Source organism: Cervus elaphus, chromosome 16, assembly GCF_910594005.1.
Source record: "Cervus elaphus chromosome 16, mCerEla1.1, whole genome shotgun sequence".
Taxonomy (NCBI): domain Eukaryota; kingdom Metazoa; phylum Chordata; class Mammalia; order Artiodactyla; family Cervidae; genus Cervus; species Cervus elaphus.
The window spans coordinates 44783074-44791031 of NC_057830.1; positions in this window are offsets into that span (position 1 = coordinate 44783074).

Genomic DNA, 7958 nt, shown 5'->3' on the forward strand with positions numbered 1-7958 from the left:
TTGACAAAGTGCTCAGAATACTTTCAAATGTCTTTTTAAATGGAAAGAATTTTAATTAGCCAGGAGGGACAATTAACTCTATACACTCCACTTTACATCTGAGCAATGGGCTCATAACCCAAACCCTCCAAGTCATTGTCTGTATTGGATTATTTCTCTGAATACTTCTAATGCTTCCTTCTACTCATCTCTCCTTTCATCCCCCTCTCTCACAGACATACAAACACACACACAAACACAATCTACATTTATATGCTCGACAGATGAAGCCCATACAATTTAAATTAGGCTCAGAGTTTAAGCTTTTCGCAAAAACAAAATACTTGATAGTGCTCAAATAGTCAGAGTTTGTTATTCTACAGAATAGAGTTCTATCTTTAAGTGTTAAATGTGTGCTGTGCTCAGTCATGTCCGGCTCTCTGAAACCCCATGGACTATAGTCCCAACAGGTTCCTCTATCCATGGGATTTTTCAGGCATGATTACTGGAGTGGGTTGCCTTTCTGTTCTCCAGGGGATCTTCCCCATCCAGGGATTGAACCCAAGTCTCCTGGGTCTCCGGCATTGGCAGGGGGATTCTTTACCATTGAGCCACCTGGGAAGCCTCAAGGTATTAAATGCCATAGCACAATTTGTCTTGTATTACAATTATTAAACAGTATATTGTGCCCATTCATTCTATCCTACAAAACATGTGAAGGAATTAAATTCCTATAAGAGCTTCAGAAGTAGCAGAACAGATCAAGCAGTGGATGAACAACTATGACATGGCAGTCCTCTAAAAATTCTATAGTAAGTTCTAACTTTAAAGAAAGATATAAAATGAGTACATTTGCATTGCATTGCTCAAGGTGTAAATAACATATAAACAAAAGTGGAGAAATGTTTACTATCTTATATAGAATACAAATGAAGCTCATTTTCATCAGAAATATTTTTCAAGACAGCCAAATCAATCTGCACTGCTGTGCCTTTCAGAGAACTGCAAAATTTTGAGTATTAATAATAATTGCTAAAGGGAAGTGTGATGCTTATAATGTATGTTTGAAATGATTTTTCAGGTTAACAGACACAAACTCAAAGCAATCAAGAGTTAGAGTAATTTTTAAAAATATGAAACAGGTTTTGTAGTGGCCTGTATGGTTATACTGCGTGTGCATCAGAGTTGCAGAGATTTCCAGGAAGAAGTCACTCCCAGCAGCTCGGCGTGGTAGAAAAGGAGACAGGTTGGCGCTAAGCCCTGGAACAAGCAGTGGGCAGGTGGGTGTGGCGCCAAGGCGCTCTCTTGATTGGCTGCCCTCGGAGCATCGGGCGCCTGTGTTCCCTAGCGCGGGCTCACATGATCGCCAAGTCCAGACTGTCTGTGCGTTAACAAAGTGCCTCGCCCAAACTTCAGCAAGGTTATCTGATCACTGATGGTGTGAGCCTTGACTTTTCCCCCGAGTGACGTTTCCTTTGTAACAGACATAAAAAGCTTCAGGTTAAAGATACTAAGCTTTTTATAAACCTTTAACAAGCAAGTATAAGGGAGGACATTTGTGGTATAAGCTTAAAACAATGTAAGTAAAACGTTAAATGGGCATGCCTAAAGAAATGACCAGAAAGCTCCAGAACTCCACATGTAGGAAAGTTTTTTCTATCTACTTACCTATCTATATATCTATCATTTAAATTAAAGTCCTGTTGTTTGCACACGCTGGGTACTTTTCATCCGTTTTTGCACTTAATCATTTCAAAATTCCTGAACTTAATGACATTCCTATTGTATAGAGGAGGGAATATGAAACTCAAGAAAGATTAAATAACGGTAACCACAAATCACAAAGTGTTTTGGGTTCTTTTTGTGTGTGTGTGACCCAAACAAAGAATGAAAATGTATTTGCTGTATTATATTTTAATGTTGCTCTATTTGCCAATTACTCTGTGTTCTCATGTACAGGCTCACATGATCTCCAAGTCCAGACTGTCTGTGCGTTAACAACGTGCCTTGCCCAAACTTTGCCCAAACCAAAAAAAGCTGGGAAGCAGATATTTTTTTCTACATGTGTGGTTCATTGCAGCTTTTATTTTGTTGCTCTTTTGCTAAATTAATATGATGAAATGTCTAAGTGGACTCTAAAAGAGCATCTGCATTGAAGTGAACCTGGTCTCTATCACCAAAATTATATTTAACCTAGAAAAAAACATGGGTAATACAAATAAAATTTGTAAATTCAAAATTATAAATATTTTAAAAAATTTACTGAAGGAGGAGATGGCAACCCACTCCAGTATTCTTGCTGGGAAAATTTCCCATGGACAGAGGAGCCTGACGGGCTACAATCCATAGGGTCACAAAGAGTCACTGGACAACTGAGCAACTAAGCACGCACGCATGCCTAAAGGATAGAGCATGATGCTAGCCACAACTTAAAATAAGGGGACTGAAAGAAATCAGCAAAGGCAAGAGGAAAGGAACATTTTGAGACACTGAAAGGCAACCCAGAAAAAATATTTAGATCTACTGACCTTAATTAAAACAAAAACAAGATGTTACTAAATATTGCCATAAAAGACTTTCCCATTGCTACCCAACTCTATCCTAGGATTGAATCGTAGAGAGGGGGAAACACAAGCTGTATCTGAACAGAGATGATAATATGACAATAAGGATGAGGATGAGAATGAAGCTGAAGTTATAGCTCTGGAATCTGGGACCTGAGGTTGGAGCAGTTGATAAGTGAAGATACTGGTCTTGTATATTTCTTCTTTCATTCATTACCCAACAAAGCTACCCAAGTAGCTACCTATCCAAGGGAGGATTAATCTCAGACAGATAGAATTAGTTCTTGATTGGTAAAGCTGGGAGTTTTCTTCTCAAAAAGTTAAAGTACAAATAAATGCTGTATTTTGCCAATTTGCTACTATCTCCTTCCTCCATCAGGATCAAGTAAAGGGAACAGGGTTACTTTCTTTGCTTTGGGGGCAAAGGAATTGCGGGGTGTAGGGAAAATTGCTTTAAATGATAGAAGTATGGTGTTAAGTAAATCAGACCCATTTTAAAGATTTTCATTTTATTGGGTTGAAGATATCCATCTCTTCCGCTATTCCAAACACTTAAGAAAACAAAAAATGAAGAGAAAGGAAAAAAAATCATGTGCTAATATCAACATTAAAATATTTGTTTAAATACAGTTAAGAGATTTAAAAAAAAATTAAGGTTTTTTTTTTTTTTTTTAAAGAGAATAATTGAAAAAAAAAGCAAATGCATATTGCAGTGGCATCTGCAATGGCATAAACCCCAATAAGGCTTTGGGGTCTCCCGTGTGGCACTAGTGGCAAAGAATCCGCCTACCAACGCAGGAGACACAGGAAACTCGGGTTCAATCCCTGAGTTGGGAAGAAATGGCAACCTACTCCAGCATTCGTGCCTGGAAGATTCCATGGACAGAGAAGCCTGTCAGGCTATAGTCCATGGGCCGCAAAGAGTCAGACATGATTGAGCAACTGAGCACACACATTCACACATACACACAGTGAGGGGTTGCATCAGAACCTACCACAGACACAAATTCTGCCACAGAGGAACTGCAACAGGTGGAGGGAGACAAAGATTTAGGTCTTTACTAGAGGACAGCTCATAAAAACGAAAAAGAATGTCGCAAACATAATCCGTGGATTTATAATCCCTATTTGTTTAAAAGCAGTTTTTATTTTCCATTTTCAAAGAAAAACAAAACCGAAGTTAAAAACCTAAGTCCATGTAGGAAATCAAAAGAGAGCAGGAGAGTTTTATGCGGAGGGCTTCACATTCTGTGATACTTTCAGACAAAGCATCAAAGGCCTAGAATGAACATGAGCTGAGCCTGACTCACCAAGGACATGTTTGAAGTGCCCCCTGCTGACATCCTGGTGATACTGTAAAGTATCAAAAAACCATTTTAAGGGACTTGACCCAGAATCGACTTATCTTTAGGCTCTTGTATTGTTATTTGGGGTTTCTTGCTTCTTTTGTTAAATTATATATAGGTGAAGGAACTGTTTTGCTCTTTTCACCTCTGTGGTACTTTCCACAGCAGCAAACTGTGCTGGGAAATTAGGACATCCTTCATCAATCATTGTTGGATGAATTAATAACATTGAGTAAAAGATTATCTTTTTGGCATTTTATATGGTTCATGAGGTTCTCACAATAAATATACTGGGGTGGTTTGCCATTCCCTCCTCCAGTGGATCACGTTTTGTCAGAACTCTCTGCTATGACCCATCACGGCATGGCTCATAGCTTCATTGAGTTACTCAAGCCCCTTGGAAATGACAAGGCAGTGATCCTTAAAGCGGGATCTGATGCAAACAGACGACTCATTGGAAAAGTCTCTGATGCTGGGAAAAATTGAACGCAGAAGGAGAAGAGAGCAGAGGATGAGATGTCTGGACAGCATCACAGATGCAATGAACGTGAACTTAGGCAAACTCCGGGAGATGATGGTGAGGGAAAGGGAGGCCTGGTGTGCTGCAGTCCATGGGGTTGCAAAGAGTTGGACACGACTGGGCGACTGAACAACAATAAAAGATTATCTAGTGCTAAACAGGGGAGAAAACAGGATTTCTTTTTGTGTGAGCAATATTATTTTACTTAGTAATTTCTCTTTACAACTGAAACTCTAGGAATTCAAAATTAACATCCTTGCCTGTGAGCTTTTTATAGACACCAGAAAAGTCTTTCTGTAATCTCAGCCTTCCAATCCTCTAGTCTCTCTACAGAAGCTAATAGTTTCCTTTCATGTGTATATTTCTAGAAAAGTACATACATTTTTGCCTGCATACATGTGTTTCTAAAAGTGTGCTTGTGTTTCTTCATCCATACACGCATAGCTTTTTCTTTCTTTTTGCAGAAATGAGTTTATGTAGAAGGGTTCTCCCCTTTTTCTTTCTTTTTTATGGCTAGGTTGTACCATCATTTATTAAACCTTGGAGACTCAGACAGTAAAGAATCTGTCTGTAATGCAGGAGACCCAGGTTGGATCCTTGGGTAAGGAAGATCCCCTAGAGAAGAGAATGGCTACCCACTCCAGTATTCTTGCTTGTAAAATTCCGCGGACAGAAGGAGCTTGGTGGGTTACAGTCCATGGAGTCAGAAAGAGTCTGACATAACTGAGCGACTAACACTTTCACTTTAAAGTTGTGCTATCACTTATAAGGGCTTCCCTGAGAGCTCAGTTGGTAAAGAATCTGCCTGCAATGCAGGAGAGCCCCGTTTGGTTCCTGGGCCAGGAAGATCTGCTGGAGAAGGGATAGGCTACCCACTCCAGTATTCTTGGGCTTCCCTTGTGGCTCAGCTGGTAAAGAATCCACCTGCAGTGAGGGAGATGTGGATTAGATCCCTGGATTGGGAAGATCCCCTGGAGAGGGGAAAGGCTACCTACTCCAGTATTCTGGCCTGGAGAATTCCATGGACTGTATAGTCCATGGCCTCCCAAAGAGTCAGACATGACTGAGCGACTTTCACTTTAGTGAGTCAAAAGGTGTGGCTATTATTTTAATAAGTAAAGATGACTGTTCTCTAATGAAATTGCACAAGTTTACATTCTAATCTACAAATGTAGGAGAGTTGGGTAATTGTATATATTCTGGCCATTGTTGTGTATTACTGAAATATTTAATCTCTACCAACTCGTGAAGTGAAAAATGGTGTCATTTTAATTTTCGTTTAAAATAATAGATGGTCCAGTGTTTAAGACTCTGAGCTTTCACTATAGTGGGCAATAGTTTGACTCCCGATTGGGGAAGTAAGATTCCACAAGCTATGAGGTACAGCCAAAATGTAAAATAAAATAAAATGATAATAATATCAGCTACCTCTCATGGAGGACTTGCTATGTGTAGAGGATATAAAGTATAGGCCATATCTCTGATGAACATAGAAGCAAAAGCCTTCAATACTAGCAAGCCCAATTCAACCATACACTGAAAAAATTAAACACCATGAGCAAATGGAATTTATACCAGGATGTAAAGCTAGTTGAACATACATAAATCAATCAATGTTAGAAACTATGTTAACAAAATAAAAATTGAAAACGACGTGATCATCGCAATAGATGCAGAAAAGACTTTTGACAAAGTTTAACTTCCATACCTGATAAAAACTCACAACAAGATAGGTCTAAAGGAACTTACCTAACATAATAAAAATCATTTATAAAAAGTTCACAGAAACATCATAGTAACATCATAGACAATGCGGAAAAATTAAATCTTTTGCTTGTAAGATCCTGTTCAAGGCAAGGATGCCCACTCTCACCACTTTTATTCAACACACTATTGGGAGTACTAGCAAGGGCAATCAGACAAGAAAAAGAAAGAAAGATAATCAAATTAAAAAGAAAAAAGGAAATGATTCCTGTTTATGAAAATCAACATACAAAAACCTGTTGCATATTTTTATAACAACAATAATATATCTGAAAAGGAAATTAGAAAACTAACCCATTTATAATAGCATCAAAAACAACAAAATACTTAGGAATAAATTTAACCATGAAGATGAAGATCTGTACACTAAAAAATAAAACATTTATTAATGAAATAGAATAATAGAAATAATTGGAGAAATATCCTATGTACATGTATTAGAAAAGTTAGTATTATTCAAGTGGCCATACAACCCAAGCAGTATACAAACTAATACAATCCCTGTCAAAATTCCAATGGCATTTTTCACAGATACAGACTACCAATCCTGAAATTAATATGAAACAACAAAAGAACCCAAACAATGAAACCAGTCTTGAGAAAAAAGAACAAAGTTGGAAGCAACACACTTCTAATTTCAAGTTATACTATAAAACTGTAGTAATCAAAACAGTAAGGTACTGGCATTAAAAACAGTCACATAGACCAATAGAATTGGTTATAGAGCCCAGAAATAAACACAAAGCATTTACAGTCAACTAATTTTCAACAAGGGTACCAAGAATACACAATGGGGAAATGTTAACCTCTTTAATAAATAGCACTGCGAAAACTGGATGCCCACATGCAAGAGAATGAAATTTGACTCTTATCTTAGATCTCTCTCTCTCTCTCACACACACGCACACACATGCACACATCAAGTCAAAATGAATTGAAGACTGAATGTAACTATTAACCTTCTAAAAGAAACATAGAGAAAAACTTCCTTGACATTGGTTTTTGGCAATGACTTTTTTGGATATGACACCAAAAAGCACAAGCTACAAATGCCAAAATAAATTGTCTCTATCAGACTAAAAAGTTTCTGCATACAAAGAAAACAATTAACAAAATAAAAAGGCAACCTATAAATATTTGCAAGCCAGATATCTGATAAAAGGTTAATATCCAAAATATGTAAAGAACTCACAAACTGAACAGCAAATAAACAAAAACAGAAACCCAAAACAAACAGCAAAAAACCTCAAATAACCCAATTTTAAAAATGGGTAGAGGAACTGATGTTAGGGAGGCTTGGCGTGCTGCAGTCCATGGGGTTACAAAGAGTTGGATATGACTGAGTGACTGACTAAGAGGAATTGAATAGACATTTTTTCAAAAAGATGTACAAATGGTCACCAGCCATATGAAAAGATGTTCAATATCACTAATAACCAGGTAAATAAAGAGCAAGACTACAATGAGATATCATCTCAGACCCGTCAGGATGGCTGTCACCAAAACACATGAGGTGAGAAGTGTTGGCAAGGATAGGGAACTTATGTACACTGTTGCTGGCAATGTAAATTAGTTCAGCTATTAGGGAAAAAGAACTATAGAGCTTCTTCAAATTGAATTGAACTACCATATGATCTTACAATCTCATTTCATCCTAAGGAAATAAAATCAGGTCTTTGGAGATACATCTGTGCTACCATTTCATTTAAGCATTATTCACAACAGCTAAGATATGGAAACAGCTTCAGTATCTGTTGATGGATGAATGGTTAAAGAATATGTAGA